Genomic DNA, 19,368 nt, shown 5'->3' on the forward strand with positions numbered 1-19,368 from the left:
AAAGGGACTATTGCACACTCACTGTGTATACTTGCAAAAATAACATTTATTAGAAGTGCACAGGTTTTAGTCACAGGATCTCCGTATCATGATGACTTGGTCACCACCTCCTCCTGTTTCTCTTCTTCCTCTTCCTCTTCCCTAACATCCCTTTCTTCTCTCTCCATCACTTTCCTCTCCTCCGTCGTCATTTCAGTCATCTCAACACCAATGTCCTCCTCCCTCTCTCTGTTCACTCTTTCCTCTCCTTTGTCTCTATTGCTACCCTTCTCAATCTCACTCACGTCTTTCTCCTTCTCCACCTCCTTCTCACCCCTCTCTCTTTTCACTCTTCTTTGTCCTCCGTCTTTATCGCTACCTTCCTCTTTCTTTCTCTCTTCCCCCTCTTCTCTATCTTCCTCCTGTTTCCCTCTGGCATCTCCCTTGACAATGACAGACAGAGACAAGTGACGGTTGACATCTATCCAGTGCAGTAGAGGATGCTGGGTAACGGCACCCTGTTCGATGGCAGCCACCCAGGAGTGTGTGTGTCGTTCTCTCTGCTGGTCTCTGAAGCGGTGCACTAACACGCATGACACAGTCAGCACCAACACACACACCGTCAGGGCCGAGAAGTAGCCGATGTACCACACATACCCACCTGGAGGGAGAGGAAAGAGTTTTAAGGATCAGAGTACTTGATCTTTGATACATATCTCAAAAGATCTTCTTTTTAGAAAATGTAAAAACATTGTTTAATTCTGGAGTGACTGTATACGTAGTCTATACGACCAATGTTAAACTCACAGAATTGTCTTTTTGGTTGTTTATGGATGACATTCTTGCTTACCGAAACTGCATTTAAACTAACAGACATTCTTGCTTACCAATACTGCATTTAAACTAACAGACATTCTAGCTTACCAAAACTGCATTTAAACTAACAGACGTGTTTCATTGTTATTGGGTGTATCAGTGGCCCATACTAGTTTGCAAAGGTCTTGGGTAACGTTAGTGGATAGTCACTAGAACACAATACATCTCTGACTTTGTTGTCATTGTTTAGAAACATATAGTTGGTTTAGTTTTACTTTTCAACTTACTCTTATGAAGTGTCATTGGATGGAGCTTCTGTACAGGTTCCAGCTGGATCTAGGCTGCAGCTCTCTGTTTCTGGATCAAGGATCCAAGGAGGGTTTGGTTGCTAAGGGACACAAACATTCTCAGCACAGAATGTGCATGTTTTGAAATCCCCTTCAAATTGCATTCTGTTAGAACTATTCTCTTTCTGGGACTCGGGCTGATGTTCTGATTCTCTCGTTAATAATCATGGTGAAATGGGTTAATGGGTTTATGAAAGGGAGTCATATATCTAGAAATCTGAGGCTGGTGTTACTAGACTTGGTTGAGTATTGTGATCTATTGGATAACTTCACTGTTATCTGATTTTTTGATTTTCAGAAAACTTTTGATACCATAGTCACAATTTTATCTTTGATTGTCTTAAGCATTTGAAGTTTGGTTATTTTTGTTGTTGATGCTATTAGAACTCTGTATAATGGTGGCAATAGCTGTATTAAACTCTGTCATGGAACATCCTCAAGGTTGAACATTTACAAAGGAATACGACAAGGTTGTCCAATCTCACCTTTTTTATTTTTGTTAGTATCTCAAATGTTGTGCTCATTAGTTCATCAAAGTCCATTTGAAGGCATTACATTTCAGGCCAGAGAGATCAAGATATCCCAACTGGCGGATGACACCTCACTTTTTTGGGGGGAAAAATGTGTCACAAGCTAGATTAGCATTGGATATCGTAAAGCAGTTCTCCATAATCGTCGGTTTGGTATTAAATCTTTCCAAATGTGAGATGTATGTTCTGAAAGGAGCTGTCAATCCAGCAGATTGTAACATCTCTGAAAAAAGATACTGTAACCTACCTCGGTGTAAAGATCACCCACAAATCTTAAGGCTTTGAATTATCTTAATTTGAACCCTGTCATTGAATCTGTCAAAAAAATATTTTCCTCATGGTTAGGGAGGGATTTAAGCCTTCAAGGAAGGGTGCTTTTATCCAAAGCAGAGGGTCTATCTCGTCTTTTTTCATCTATTGACATTCCCAAATCCACTTGCTGTACCTTAGATAGGCTTTTGTACAACTTCATATGGAAAAACAAGCCACATAAAATAAAAATAGATTTTATCACCAACAGGGTTTCTGATGGCTGTCTAAATGTCTCAGACTTCACTCTCTTCAATCAGATATCAAAACGTCAACTGGGTTAAAAGGTACCGAAAAAATTCACATTGTTTCTGGAAAATTATATATAATTTTGTTTTTCAGAAGCTCGGAGGGCTAAAATTTTTACTACAATGTCCGTATATTGTGGGTAAACTTCCTGTGAAATTGGCGGCTTTTCACAAGCAGGCTTTAATGTACTGGGCTTTGCTGTATAAACACAACTTAACACCTCATAAATGTTCTCTATGGAATAATGAGTCGATATTACATAGAAACAACATGTTATTTTACCGTAACTGGTTCTGGAAAAACATTGTACTTGTCAGCCAATTAGTTAGTATTAGTGGGAATCTATTTACGGTGAGAGAATCTATGGGGGGGGGGGGGGGGGGTCTATATCAACCAGCTGAGAGGACCAGGACATGGAGGGGGGGGGGTCTATATCAACCAGCTGAGAGGACCAGGACATGGAGGGGGGGGGGTCTATATCAACCAGTTGAGAGGACCAGGACATGAAGGAGGGGGGGGGGGGGGGGGGGTCTATATCAACCAGCTGAGAGGAACAGGACAAGAAGAAGGAGGGGGGGGGGGGGGGGTCTATATCAACCAGCTGAGAGGACCAGGACATGAAGGAAGGGGGGTGGGGGGGGGGGGGGTCTATATCAACCGGCTGAGAGGACCAGGACATGGAGGGGGGGGGGGGGGGGGGGGGTCTATATCACCAGCCTAGAGGAACAGGACATGGAGGAGGGGGGGATCTATATCACCAGCCTAGAGGAACAGGACATGGAGGAAGGGGGGGGTCTATATCAACCAGTCTAGAGGAACAGGACAAGAAGGAGGGGTGGGGGTCTATATCAACCAGCCTAGAGGCACAGGACAAGAAAGAGGGGGGGTCTATATCAACCAGCCTAGAGGACCAGGACATGGAGGGGGGGGGGGGGGTCTATATAAACCAGCTGAGAGGAACAGGACATGGAGGAGGGGGGGGGGTCTATATCAACCAGCTGAGAGGAACAGGACATGGAGGGGGGGGGGGGGGGGGGGGGGGTATAAATCAACCACCTGAGAGGAACAGGACATGGGGGGGGGGGGGGGGGTCTATATCAACCAGCTGAGAGGAACAGGACATGGAGGGGGGGGGGGGGGGGGGGTCTATATCAACCAGCCTAGAGGAACAGGACATGGAGGGGGGGGGGGGGGTCTATATCAACCAGCTGAGAGGAACAGGTCATGGAGGGGGGGGGGGTCTATATCAACCAGCTGAGAGGAACAGGACATGGAGGGGGGGGGTCTATATCAACCAGCTGAGAGGGACAGGACATGGAGGGGGGGGGGGGGGGTCTATATCAACCAGCTGAGAGGAACAGGACATGGAGGGGGGGGGGGGGGGATCTATATCAACCAGCTGAGAGGAACAGGACATGGAGGGGGGGTCTATATCAACCAGCTGAGAGGAACAGGACATGGGGGGGGGGGGGGGGGGGTCTATATCAACCAGCCTAGAGGAACAGGACATGGAGGAGGGAGGAGGGAGGGGGGGGGGAGTCTATATCAACCAGCTGAGAGGAACAGGACATGGAGGGGGGGTCTATATCAACCAGCTGAGAGGAACAGGACATGGAGGGGGGGGGGGGGGGGGGGGTCTATATCAACCAGCTGAGAGGAACAGGACATGGAGGGGGGGGGGGGGATCTATATCAACCAGCTGAGAGGAACAGGACATGGAGGGGGGGTCTATATCAACCAGCTGAGAGGAACAGGACATGGAGGGGGGGGGGGGGGGGGTCTATATCAACCAGCTGAGAGGAACAGGACATGGAGGGGGGGTCTATATCAACCAGCTGAGAGGAACAGGACATGGAGTGGGGGTGGTCTATATCAACCAGCTGAGACAAACAGGACATGGAGGGGGGGTCTATATCAACCAGCTGAGAGGAACAGGACATGGAGGGGTGGGGGATCTATATCAACCAGCTGAGAGGAACAGGACATGGAGGGGGGGGGTGTCTATATCAACCAGCTGAGAGGAACAGGACATGGAGGGGGGGGGGGGGGTCTATATCAACCAGCCTAGAGGAACAGGACATGGATGGGGGGGGGGGGGGGCACCCAAACCTATAGGGGAGGGTCTGGGTGGGCATCTGTCCACGGTGGCGGCTCTGGCGCTGGACGTGGCCCCCACCCCACCATAGTTAATCCTCGCTTCCGTTGCCTCCTCTTAACCCCACCGGCGACCCTCCAAATTAACCCCACTGGACTGATGGGCCCCTCTGGACGGAGGGGCAGCTCCGGACTGAGGGGCAGCTCCGGACTGAGGAGCAATTCCGGCATCGCCGGCGTGACAGGCAGCTCTGGCAGCTCCTGGCTGACTGACGACTCTGGCAGGTCCTGGCTGACTGACGGCTCTGGCAGGTCCTGGCTGAATGACGGCTCTGGCAGCTCCTGGCTGGCTGACGGCTCTGGCAGGTCCTGGCTGGCGGGCGGCTCTGGCAGCTCCTGTCTGGCGGGCGGCTCTGGCAGCTCCTGACTGGCGGTCGGCTCTGGCGGCTCCTGACTGACGGACGGCTCTGAAGGCTCAGGACAGATGTGCGGCTTTGAAGGCTCAGGACAGACGGGTGGCTTTGAAGGCTCAGGACAGACGGGCAGCTCAGACGTCGCTGGGCAGACGGGCAGCTCAGACGGCGCTGGGCAGACGGGCAGCTCAGACGGCGCTGGGCAGACAGGCAGCTCAGACGGCGCTGGGCAGACGGGCAGCGCAGGTGGCGCTGGGCAGACGGGCAGCGCAGGCGGCAGCTCAGACGGCGCTGGGCAGATGGCCAGCGCAGGCGGCGCTGGGCAGACGGCAGACTCTGGCCTGCTGAGGCGCACAGTATGCCTGGTGCGTGGTGCCGGAACTGGTGGTACCGGGCTAGGGACACGCACCTCAAGGCTAGTGCGGGGAGCAGCAACAGGACGTACAGGGCTCTGGAGACGCACAGGAGGCTTAGTGCGTGGTGCCGGAACTGGAGACACGCACCACAGGGCGAGTGCGTGGAGGAGGAACAGGGCTCTGAAGACGCACAGGAAGCCTGGTGCGTGGTGTTGGCACTGGTGGTACTGGGCTGGGGCGAGGAGGTGGCACCGGATATACCGGACCGTGAAGGCGTACTGGAGCTCTTAAGCACCAAGCCTGCCCAACCTTACCTGGTTGAATGCTCCCCGTAGCCAGGCCAGTGCGGCGAGGTGGAATAGCCCGCACTGGGCTGTGCTGGCGAACCGGGGACACCATGCGTAAGGCTGGTGCCATGTACACCGGCCCGAGGAGATGCACTGGAGACCAGATGCGTTGAGCGTGCTGCCTCCTCATACCACCGCCTCTCGGCTTTAGCTGCCTCCAGCTCTTCACGAGGGCGGCGATACTCTCCAGCTTGAACCCAGGGTCCCTTACCGTCCAGAATTTCCTCCCATGTCCAGAAGTCCTGAGTACGCTGCTGCTGCTGTCGCTGCTGCCCGTTATCACGCTGCTTGGTCCGGGTTTGGTGGGTGATTCTGTAACGGGTGTCTTCGGGTGAAAGAGAGGAGGACCAAAATGCAGCGTGATGATAATCCATATTTTAATTAGGATATTTAAACGACGAACAAAAACAACAAACTGACAGAAGGAACCGAAAACGCTACAGTCCTGAACATGGGAACACAGAACAGATGAACACACGAACAGGAACAATCACCCACAAACAAACAGTGAAAACAGGCTACCTTAATATGGTTCCCAATCAGAGACAATGACAAACACCTGCCTCTGATTGAGAACCTTATTAGGCCAAACAACAAACCCAACATAGAAACACAAAACATAGAATGCCCACCCAGCTCACGTCCTGACCAACTAAACAAAGACTAAACAAAGGAAATAAGGTCAGGAACGTGACAGCTTTCCTCATTTTTGTATTTTATCTCAAAAACATTGTTTGGAATAATAAATTGGCAGGCTCTGTAATCATATCTTTACCTTTCCTCCTCTATCTCACTCTTCTTCCTCTCCACTACTAATGTTATCCATGAACATTTCTAAATATATTTTCACACTACTTATAATGCCAAACCATTAAAATTGTAATCTACAAAAATATTCTCAGAATTAATTGTGCATTCATTTAATATAATAATATTTTCAAAATAGCCCGTCCACTGCATGTTTACATGTGAACGTTTTTTAACCTAGCTACCATAACAGTAGCTAGCTAACTTAGCTAGCTAACTTAGTCTACATGGCTAATGTTAGCTAGCATAACCTATTTAAAACCTTATAGAGCAGATCATCTATCTATATAATAAATTGTGACATAACATCACTAGCTAGTATTTCAAACGATTGTAACTTACCTGGCTTGAAAATACGTTTGTGGTGATGTTGTGGATTCACTTGATACTTGCTAGCTTCTGGCCGAGTTTTCCACAGCAGTTTTCTCTAAAACTATCGCGAGCAAGTAGTTAGTAGAAGAAGAGTGAATGAAGCTGCTATAGCGAGCAGCCCCCTCTGTTAGCCTAAACAAGCACAACGTGTTTGAGACGTCAACCGGTAGGCTCTGCTGCCCGGTCTTTCTTGCCAAGTAAAATATTTTACTATGCGGTCTGTTTTTAACGCACAGTTAAAAACGGGGACATTTCCGGGGACAGCTCCAGCCGTGGACAGGCCACCTAAAATGGGGACGTCTGGTCACCCTACCTTAGTAGAACAGTCATTACAGTCTTAGCCATAGAGTGAATTTCATGCACTGTGTGGCTCATGATAGCTAACGTGCTTCTACAGTATGTGTTTGCTTCAGTGATCATTTGCCATCCACACAATTCTCAATAGATTTAAAAGGGGCTGATATTAGTTTGCATAATAGAGCCAAAGTGTTTTATTTTTTATTTTTTATATTTAACTAGGGAAATTAGTGATGGCCTACCCCAGCCAAACCTTAACCCGAACGACGCTGGGCCAATTGTGTGCTGCCCTATGGGTCAATCACGGCTGGTTTTGATAGAGACTGGAATTGAACCAGGGTCTGTAGTGATGCCTCTAGCACTGAGATGTAGTGCCTTAGACTGCTGTGCCACTCGGGAGCCCCACTTGGGCTCTTCAATATAACACTTTGATAAAAGGATCTTTTTAAAAAGATCTAAAAGGATCTTTTATCAAAGTGTTATATGGAAGAGCCCAAGTGGGGCTCCTTTCATGCAGAGTAGACCTTGAAACCTACTTGCTTTATGTATCTAACAGTCTTATTGTCACAGTGTTGCGTCCCTATTCAGTATTCTTCTGAATGCACTTTTGTGTTCAGTCAAGAAGCCTTTCTCTCTCGCAAAGTCTGTACTTCCAAAAGGCCTTAGCATTATGTACTTAGGTCCTGTCATTTCAAATGATAGTCTAAACGTGAGTTAAAAATAGTCAATACTGCTATTGGTGACGATGCAGTAGAGCTGGGCGATAACTGCTATTTAAAAAAAAATCTATATTTTTTTATGAGGGGGGTGGGGCTGGAGGTGCCCCCCTTCTCTACATGCAGATGAGCTTCCCTGAGACTGTTTCTGACAGTTCGTGGAGAAATTCTTCGGTTGTGTAAACACACAGTTTCATCAGCATTCCGGGTGGCTGGTCTCAGACAATCCCGCACATGTGGAGGTCCTGGGCTGGCGTGGTTACACGTGGTCTGCAGATGTGAGACCGGTTGGACGTACTGCAAAATTCACTAAAACGACGATGGAGGTGGCTTGTGGTAGAGAAATTAACATTAAATTATCTGACAACAGCTCTGGTGGACATTCCTGTAGTCAACGTTCCAATTGGAACGCTCCCTCAACTTGAGACATCTGTAGCATTGTGTTGTGTGACAAAACTGCACATTTTAGTGGCTTTTTATTGTCTCCAGCACAAGGTGCACCTGAGTAATGATCATGCTGTTTAATCAGCTTCTTGATATGCCACACCTGTCAGGTGGTTGGATTATCTTGGCAAAGGAGAAATGCTCACTAACAGGGATGTAAATAAATGTGTGCACAACATTTGAGGGGAAAAGCTTTTTTGTGCTCATGGAAAATATATGCAATCTTTAATTTCAGCTCTTGAAACATGGGACCAACACTTTACATGTTGCGTCTATATTTTTGTTCAGTGTAGCTTTAAAAATGATAAATTCTTTCAGCCTCATTGCAAAATGTGTGGCATGAGATGAGCTATAAAACTGCTATTCTTTAAACTACAACTAATTTGATGGTTATAGCCATAAATTGTCCCATTAACAATCAGCCACATTAGAAAACCTATTTCATTTCTAACTTCACATTCTTCTAGTATAGGCTACTTCTCATAATGAACAATATAAGCAAAATGCCTGTGGTAAGTGATTGGTATGGTCTTGATCATTTTCGGATTTATTGTCCCAGCGTTACGCTGCAGACAGAGTTGTAATATGCTGATTAGAACATCGTTTTTCTTTTGGCTATACTTGGTAATATAATGAAAATTGCTGATTTTTTTGTTGTTGTATCAATTCATCTCTTTTTAGGGATCATGCTTTGTAAAGTACATTTTTTGCTTTACATGTACAATGTGCATCCATACTACTAATATTGACTCATTGTGAATGAGATACTGTATGAACAACAATTTTAATACTGTATATGCTGCACTGGACATTGTCTACAGGTCTACACACAGATGTGAACTGTTTTCACCTGCTGTTAGTAGGTTACTTTCATCTTTCAGATGGTACATTGTGTGCAAAAAAAAGTGTTTTGTGAGCCCTAGTTTAAGCATCTCGAAACAACATCTCTTGCAGAGGGAATTTGGTTCTCAACAGCGCAATAAATCAAACTCAACAAATGTATCGATAAGGGGGATTGTTGCTGTTTAGGTTGGGCGCAATGTGTTCTTGTTATGATAAAACATGAATTATTATATACTGTTAATAGCTTTTCTACTAGGATAGTTTTTTTCTTCTAGATTATAAAGTGGTTTTCTAAAAAAGGTTTTGTTCATAACCGTATGAGACAATTCATTACATTTTGTACCTATAAAATAAGAGTAAGTCCTGCGTAGAATGTTAGAAAATAGAATGTCTGTTTTAACTGTCTCTGAAACAGTAAAAAAAAAAATCTTATTTTTGGGTAAATACAGATCAAATGTTGTGGATCTTAATGTTTTTCCTCATAATCCTGGACTATCAGACCACCATTTTATTACGTTTGCAATCGCAACAAATAATCTGCTCAGACCCCAACCAATTTCTCAGACAACCCAGAGATTCCTTGATGCCCTTCCAGACTCCCTCTGCCTACCCAAGGACGTCAGAGGACAAAAATCAGTTAACCACCTAACTGAGGAACTCAATTTAACCTTGCGCAATACCCTAGATGCAGTTGCACCCCTAAAAACTAAAAACATTTGTCATAAGAAACTAGCTCCCTGGTATACAGAAAATACCTGAGCTCTGAAGCAAGCTTCCAGAAAATTGGAATGGAAATGGTGCCACACCAAACTGGAAGTCTTCCGACTAGCTTGGAAAGACAGTACCGTGCAGTATCGAAGAGCCCTCACTGCTGCTCGATCATCCTATTCCAACTTAATTGAGGAAAATAAGAACAACCCGAAATTTATTTTTGATACTGTCGCAAAGCTAACTAAAAAGCAGCATTCCCCAAGAGAGGATGGCTTTCACTTCAGCAGTAATAAATTCAAGAACTTCTTTGAGGAAAAGATCATGATCATTAGAAAGCAAATTACGGACTCCTCTTTAAATCTGCGTATTCCTCCAAAGCTCAGTTGTCCTGAGTCTGCACAACTCTGCCAGGACCTAGGATCAAGAGAGACACTCAAGTGTTTTAGTACTATATCTCTTGACGCAAATGATGAAAATAATCATGGCCTCTAAACCTTCAAGCTGCATACTGGACCCTATTCCAACTAAACTACTGAAAGAGCTGCTTCCTGTGCTTGGCCCTCCTATGTTGAACATAATAAACGGCTCTCTATCCACCGGATGTGTACCAAACTCACTAAAAGTGGCAGTAATAAAGCCTCTCTTGAAAAAGCCCAACCTTGACCCAGAAAATATAAAAAACTATCGGCCTATATCGAATCTTCCATTCCTCTCAAAATTTTTTGAAAGAGCTGTTGCGCAGCAACTCACTGCCTTCCTGAAGATGAGGGAGCTAAGCATAAAGGAGGGCTAAGCATTAAATATAAATAGGTGCAGTTGCCATGATGAAGTAGCAAGGAGATGCACATTAAGAGAAGATGACACCCATGCCATACTCTATTTCTGAAAGGGTAACATTCCAAAGAGTACATTAACCAAGGCCATACGTACATTTATGACAGCTGGACGTACTATGGTCAGAAGGATACAGGGAGGATGATGGTAGCAAAATAACTGATGACTAACACGTGAAACATAAGCATGCAATGCATGCATTATTTTTAAGACGTGAAAAGGGTTCTGCCATCATTATAACCTAACCAAAAGCAGATATGAGCGTTAGTGGGCGTGAACAAGCAAAGAACTCAGACTAAAAATATAATGGTGGCAGACGAACTAAGGGGGAGTAACTTAATTTACATATGGGATGTACACAAATGCTATGTATGTATAAAAGCAGAGCCAGTGCTAAGGAGGGACGGCTGTTCCGCGGACTAGCACGGCTTCTGCTACTCTGTATTTAAAGCCTATATTGAATTCACAAGTTCTTGTAAGAGTGTTATGTTTCTGAGACAATTTTAAACGACAAAGACAAACAATGTATACGAAATGCTTCAGTCTGGTTTTAGACCCCATCATAGCACCGAGACTGCACTTGTGAAGGTGGTAAATTACCTTTTAATGGCGTCAGACCGAGGCTCTGCATCTGTCCTCGTGCTCCTAGACCTTAGTGCTGCTTTTGATACCATCGATCACCACATTCTTTTGGAGAGATTGGAAACCCAAATTGGTCTACACGGACAAGTTCTGGCCTGGTTTAGATCTTATCTGTCGGAAAGATATCAGTTTGTCTCTGTGAATGGTTTGTCCTCTGACAAATCACCTGTATATTTCGGTGTTCCTCAAGGTTTCGTTTTAGGACCACTATTGTTTTCACTATATATTTTACCTCTTGGGGATGTCATTCGAAAACGTAATGTTAACTTTCACTGCTATGCGGATGACACACAGCTGTACATTTCAATGAAACATGGTGAAGCCCCAAAATTGCCCTCGCTAGAAGCCTGTGTTTCAGACATGAGGAAGTGGATGGCTGCAAACTTTCTACTTTTAAACTCGGACAAAACAGAGATGCTTGTTCTAGGTCCCAAGAAACAAAGAGATCTTCTGTTAAATTTGACAATTAATCTTGATGGTTGTACAGTTGTCTCAAATAAAACTGTGAAGGACCTCGGCATTACTCTGGACCCTGATCTCTCTTTTGACGAACATATAAAGACTGTTTCCATCAACGTAACATTGCAAAAATCAGAATCTTTCTGTCCAAAAATGATGCTGAAAAATGTATCCATGCTTTTGTTACTTCTAGGTTAGACTACTGCAATGCTCTACTTTCCGGCTACGGATAAAGCACTAAATAAACTTCAGTTAGTGCTAAACACGGCTGCTAGAATCCTGACAAGAACAAAAAAATGTGATCATATTACTCCAGTGCTAGCCTCCCTACACTGGCTTCCTGTTAAGGCAAGGGCTGATTTCAAGGTTTTACTGCTAACCTACAAAGCATCACATGGGCTTGCTCCTACCTATCTTTACGATTTGGTCCTGCCGTACATACCTACACGTACGCTACGGTCACAAGACGCAGGCCTCCTAATTGTCCCTAGAATTTCTAAGCAAACAGCTGGAGGCAGGGCTTTCTCCTACAGAGCTCCATTTTTATGGAATGGCCTGTCTACCCATGTGAGAGACGCAGACTTGGTCTCAACCTTTAAGTCTTTACTGAAGACTCATCTCTTCAGTGGGTCATATGATTGAGTGTAGTCTGGCCCAGGAGTGTGAAGGTGAACGGAAAGGCTCTGGAGCAACGAACCACCTTGCCGTCTCTGCCTGGCCGGTTCCCCTCTCTCCACTGGGATTCTCTGCCTCTAACCCTATTACAGGGGCTGAGTCACTGGCTTATTGGTGCTCTTCCATGCCGTCCCTAGGAGGGGTGCGTCACTTGAGTGGGTTGAGTCACTGACGTGATCATCCTGTCTGGGTTGGCGCCCCCCCTTGGGTTGTGCCGTGGCGGAGATCTTTGTGGGCTATACTCGGCCTTGTCTCAGGAGGGTAAGTTGGTGGTTGAAGGTATCCCTCTAGTGGTGTGGGGGCTGTGCTTTGGCAAAGTGGGTGGGGTTATATCCTGCCTGTTTGGCCCTGTCCGGGGGTATCATTGGATGGGGCCACAGTGTCTCCTGACCCCTCCTGTCTCAGCCTCCAGTATTTATGCTGCAGTAGCTTATGTGTCGGGGGGCTAGGGTCAGTCTGTTATATCTGGAGTACTTCTCCTGTCTTATACGGTGTCCTGTGTGAATTTAAGTATGCTCTCTCTAATTCTCTCTTTTCTCTCTTTCTTTCTTTCTCTCTCTCGGAGGACCTTAGCCCTAGGACCATGCCTCAGGACTACCTGGCATGATGACTCCTTGCTGTCCCCAGTCCACCTGGCCGTGCTGCTGCTCCAGTTTCAACTGTTCTGTCTGCGGCTATGGAACCCTGAACTGTTCACCCGACGTGCTACCTGTCCCAGACCTGCTGTTTTCAACTCTCTAGAGACAGCAGGAGCGGTAGAGATACTCTTAATGATCGGCTATGAAAAGCCAACTGACATTTTCTCCTGAGGTGCTGACTTGTTGCACCCTCGACAACTACTGTGATTATTATTATTTGACCATGCTGGTCATTTATGAACATTTGAACATCTTGGCCATGTTCTGTTATAATCTCCACCCGGCACAGCCAGAAGAGGACTGGCCACCTCTCATAGCCTGGTTCCTCTCTAGGTTTCGTCCTAGGTTTTGGCCTTTCTAGGGAGTTTTTCCTAGCCACCGTGCTTCTACACCTGCATTGCTTGCTGTTTGGGGTTTTAGGCTGGGTTTCTGTACAGCACTTTGAGATATCAGCTGATGTAAGAAGGGCTATATAAATACATTTGATTTGATTTGATCTGGATGGAAATGAGTCCGGAGAATGATGTACAAATAGAGCATTTTTTATCCTTATATTTTGAATTTTTCCACTCTTTTGAAACCTCGAAGATTGATTTTCTAACAAAAGCCTGTTTTATAAGCGATGTACATTTCAATGGTTTCGCTTATACAACTGATGCAGTCTGGCAAATCTATGGGATTTCTGTTCTTCATGATAACTGTAATTGATTGTGCTCTGCTTTTGTGTACTTGTACCCTGAAGAGATATATTCAGGGCCTTGGGATCAGTCTGTCATACTAACAAGGTTTTGTGTTCTGTAATTTGCAACTGTTTATATTAGTAGTTGCAACCTGTACATTCTATTTGTTTATTCAACATTTATTTTGACAGGGAATTAATACTGAGACTAGGATCTGTTTTATAGAAGAGCCCTGCATAAATACATCAAACATATACAAAATTACAAATTATATGAAGAAAAACAGACACATTTATCAACATAGAGGTCTCTGATCACTACTCTGATCTGACCGAGGGGGGACAGAACATCTCATTTCAGAGAACTCTGTAAATTGTTCCAATAATAATCCCCCCCATGCAACACAATGAAGATATCTGTTCCTCTCCACAGACCCAACTGGAGAACTCAAGACCGCTAAAGAGGTACAGCATATTTGATGAACGTGTTCAAACTGGAAAAAAATCAACTAAATATATATATTTTTATTTTTAGTATTGCTTTTTTTTCAGATTTTTGAACTCTCCACAAGTTGTTTTGCTGTGTATTAAAATACAGTGTTATCTGAAATTATTGACAACTATTGACACCCTTAGTAAAGATGAGCAATAATACTGATCAATACTGTTTGTTCAAATGCATGGGGAAATGATATATATTTTATACTAATATAATTGCCTCAGATAAAGGGATGCTGTTAAACAAGTAATACATTTTTTTCTGAAAAAGGTAGAGGTCAAAATTATTGACAACCCTAAATATTCTTATAAATACAATAGTCAAAAGTTTATTTGATCCCATATTCCTAGCACGCAATGACTACATCCAACTTGCGACGACAAAGTTTTTTGAATGCAGAACACAGTTCGTTTTGGTTGTTTCAGATAGTTTTGTGCCCAATAGAAATGCATGGTAAATGTATTGTGTCATTTTGGAGTCACTTTTATTGTAAATAAGTATATAATGCTTCAAAATACTACATTAATTTGGATGCTAATATGATTACTGATAATCCAGAATAAATCATGAATAATGATGCGTGATAAAGGGGTCAAAGATCATACAGCCATGACATGCTAACCTCCTGTTATTGGAAAGGGCGAGAGGTTAACATGTTGTTACGAGATGTCGCCAAGCCAATAGATGGCGCTGCTGTTATGTGTATCTGTCTGTCGTAGACGGGGATAATAACAAACATAGAATGCCAAACGACTTACCCTGTCATTACTGTGGTTCAGTACATGCTAAAGCCAAATGCCCAGCATACGGTGTCACCTGTAAAGCATGTGGCAAATTAAAACATTTTGCCAGAGTTTGTAAACAAGCACAACACAAACCTCAACTCAATCTATTAGAGCAGGTATTCCCAAACTCAGGGGGTACGCGCAATGCCGTCAGGGGTATGCCAAATAAAAATGTGATTCACATAAAAAAAATAAATCTTCACATTTTCAAACAGTTTTCCAACGGGGCTGTAAGTTTTTTTTTTCTCGCCTGAGTAGCCTCGTTTCACAGCCAATTTTTTTTTGTTACCATCTAGCGTTCAGCGAAATAACAACACAATGTCAAATACAGGTAACCTAGTCAAATAATTAACATCCAATCACATTAACCGTTACTCATTAGACGAAACATGATCATTTGAAAAATAAGCTACAGGAGTTTTTTGAGCGAGAATAAAGAAGACTTTTGAGAAGTAAGACATGTATAAAAGCAACAGATACCATTAATAAGAAGGGGCTAGAAGCGTCTTACATGGTGAGCTACCGGGTGGCTAGGACAGGCAAGCCACATACTATTGTGGAGGACTTAATTCTTCCTGCTGCCGTGGATATGGCTTGGACAATGCTGGGGGGAAAGGCCAAAAAAACTATACTGACAATGCCTTCATCAAACAACAGTGTTTCACGACACATCAGTGACATGACAGGAGATGTTTTGAAACAATTACTGCTTTGCATACAAGCCAGTGAATTATATGTTACAGCTGGATGAGTCAACAGACGTGGCGGGCCTGGCACAGCTCCTGGTATATGTCCGTTACGTTTGTGGGGGGTCAATTAAGGAATACATCCTCTTCTGCAAACCACTGGAAACCAGGGAACATGAGAGGATATTTTTAAAGTACTAGACAGCTTTGTGACATCAAATGGACTTTGGTGGTCAAGATGTGTTGGTATCTGTACTGACGGCGCAAAAGCCATGACAGGGAGACATAGTGGAGTGGTAATGCGCGTGCAAGCTGTTGCTCCCAACGCCACTTGGGTACACTGCAGCATCCACTGAGAGGCTCTTGCTGCCAAGGGAATTCCTGACAGCTTGAAAGACTTTTTGGACACTACAGTGAAAATAGTTAACTTTGTTAAAGCAAGGCCGCTGAACTCTCGTTGCAATGATATGGGCAGCGACCATGTAACGTTTTTACAAAAAATTAAATTTTTTATTTCACCTTTATTTAACCAGGTAGGCTAGTTGAGAACAAGTTATCATTTACAACTTCGACCTGGCCAAGATAAAGCAAAGTAGTTCGACACATTCAACAACACAGAGTTACACATGGAATAAACAAACATACATTCAATAATACAGTAGAAAAAGTGTATATACAGTGTGTGCAAATGAGGTAGGATAAGGGAGGTAAGGCAATAAATAGGCCGTAGTGGCGAAGTAACTACAATATAGCAAAATAAACACTGGAGTGATATATGTGCAGAAGATGAATGTACAAGTAGAGATACTGGGGTGCCAAGGAGCAAGATAAATAAATAAATACAGTATGGGGATGAGGTAGTTGGATGGGCTATTTACAGATGGGCTATGTACAGGTGCAGTGATCTGTGAGCTGCTCTGACAGCTGGTGCATAAAGCTAGTGAGGGAGATATGAGTCTCCAGCTTCACAGAAGTGTGCTGGTTATCAAGGGTCAAAGTATTGACACGTTTCTTTTTAATTGAGAGACAAGATGAAAGTTTTCTTTACTGACCATAATTTTCACTTGTCTGACCGCTTGCATGATGATGAGTTTCTCACACGACTGGCCTATCTGGGTGATGTTTTTTCTCACCTGAATGATCAGAATCTAGGATTACAGGGACTCTCCGCAACTATATTCAATATGCGGGACAAAATTGAGGCTATGATTAAGAAGTTGGAGCTCTTTTTTGTCTGCATTAACAAGGACAACACACAGGTCTTTCCATCATTGTATGATATTTTATGTGCAAATGAACTCAAGCTTACGGACAATGTCAAATGTGATATAGGAAAGAACCTGAGTAAGTTGGGTGCGCAATTAAGCAGGTACTTTCCCGAAACGGACGATACAAATAACTGGATTCATTATCCCTTTCATGCCCTGCCTCCAGTCCACTTACTGATATCTGAACAAGAGAGCCTCATCAAAATTACAACAAGCTGTTCTATGAAAATGTAATTTAATTAGAAGCCACTGCCAGATTCCTGGATTGGGCTGCGCTCAGAGTTTCTTGCCTTAGCAAATCGCGCTGTTAAGACACTGATGCCCTTTGAGAGTGGATTCTCGGCCCTCACTAGCATGAAAACTAAATACAGGCACAGACTGTGTGTGGAAAATGATTTAAGACTGAGACTCTCTCCAATACAACCCAACATTGCAGAGTTATGTACATCCTTTCAAACACACCCTTCTCATTAACCTGTGGTGAGTTATTCACAATGTTCGATGAACAAATAAGGTTTTATATGTAAGATGGCTAAATAAAGAGCTAAATTATTGATTATTATTATTATTTATGCTCTGGTCCTATAAGAGCTCTTTGTCACTTCTCACGAGCCGGGTTGTGACAAAAACTCACACTCAAAAACTCACACAAACGTATCGTATAGTGTGTGCGAGGCAGGCTTACAATGATGCCAAAAAACATAATTTGAGAGTGCACTGACTCTGGTGCTAGAGGTGCTAGGCAGCTGGAGGTTGAATGTTTGAAGGGGTACGGGACTATAAAACGTTTGGGAACCACTGATGTAGAGGAAGATAATGAGTCAGATGACCAAACAACAGATGCAATAGAAGGTTGAACAATAATCTGTTACATCTCACAGGTTAATTCTGTGAGAGACCAGGCAAAACATTTTTTTTTTTTTTTTACCTTAAGCTAGCTCCACTCAGTGATGAGCCATTGACATATGACCCCAGCAATACAATTAAATGTCAACTAGACACAGGATCAAAAGTGAATGTCATAAGCTATGGGGACCTACTGTACAGCGAGTCATGCAAGACAACAATCCAGTTCTCCAACCCAGCAAAGCTACACTCAAGCTATATGACGACACACTGATAAAGCCAACAGGAGAATGCAATCTCAAATCAGATAATGATGGAAAAATGTTTCATATAAAATGTCAGGTCATGGAGATATCCCAGCTTCCTCTGCTGTCACCTGACACGTGTGAACAGCTCAGCCTACATGTGAACCACAGCCATGTGTTACATCACGTCGACACCCCAAGCACCACATCCACTGAGGTCATCATTTTGAGGCTGTAATCGAACCCACAAATGCTGATGCTCCAGATACGCAACTAGTCTAAAGAAGGACATTCAGATCAACAGTTTTCAGCTGTGCTAACATAATTGCAAAAGGGTTTTCTAATGATCAATTAGCCTTTTGAAATTATAAACTTGGATTAGCTAACACAACATGCCATTGGAACACAGGAGTGATGGTTGCTGATAACGGGCCTCTGTACGCCTATGCAGATATTCCATAAAAAAATTGTCCGTTTCCAGCTACAATAGTCATTTACAACATTAACAATGTCTATGCTGTATTTCTGATAAATTCTATGTTATTTTAATGGACAAAAATGTTTGCTTTTCTTTCGAAAACAAGGACATTTCTAAGTGACCCCAAACTTTTGAATGGTAGTGTACTTGAGACACACCAGCACAAGGGCAAATATCAGGCTACCTGTGAGACACACCAGCACCAGGGCAAATATCAGGCTGCCTGTGAGATACTCCAGAGACTGTTGTTTAATCTAAAAGATTCTATATATATATAGAATTTTTTTTTTTGTAAGAGGGAAGCCTACTTATTGACTTTAAAGTTGAAAGTACTTTAAATAAGAACACAGTTATATGTTTTTGTTAACAGTGTAATGTTTTCACTGGCAAGGATCTAACCCCAGTTCTCCTGTTTATGAGTCTATGAGGAGTTATCTTCATTTGTTGTGTGAAGGAAGACGTTATGAGATGTTGCCAAGCCAATAGATGGCGCCGCTGATATGTGTATCTGAGTGTGATACCATATAGTACGAGTGAGCCAAGTTAGGCATTACTTACTATGCACTGAATACAGATGTATGCATGCTACACAGTGATGGTAATCAACATTACCTCGCTCTTGTATAGAATAAAGACCATACAAAACACATGTCTTGTATAGAATAAAGACCATACAAAACACATGTCTTGTATAGAATAAAGACCATACAAAACACATGTCTTGTATAGAATAAAGACCATACAAAACACATGTCTTGTATAGAATAAAGACCATACAAAACACATGTCTTGTATAGAATAAAGACCATACAAAACACATGTCTTGTATAGAATAAAGACCATACAAAACACATGTCTTGTATAGAATAAAGACCATACAAAACACATGTCTTGTATAGAATAAAGACCATATAAAACACATGTCTTGTATAGAATAAAGACCATACAAAACACATGTCTTGTATAGAATAAAGACCATACAAAACACGTCTTGTATAGAATAA

The sequence above is a fragment of the Salvelinus namaycush genome, chromosome 28, assembly GCF_016432855.1.
Source record: "Salvelinus namaycush isolate Seneca chromosome 28, SaNama_1.0, whole genome shotgun sequence".
Lineage (NCBI taxonomy): Eukaryota > Metazoa > Chordata > Actinopteri > Salmoniformes > Salmonidae > Salvelinus > Salvelinus namaycush.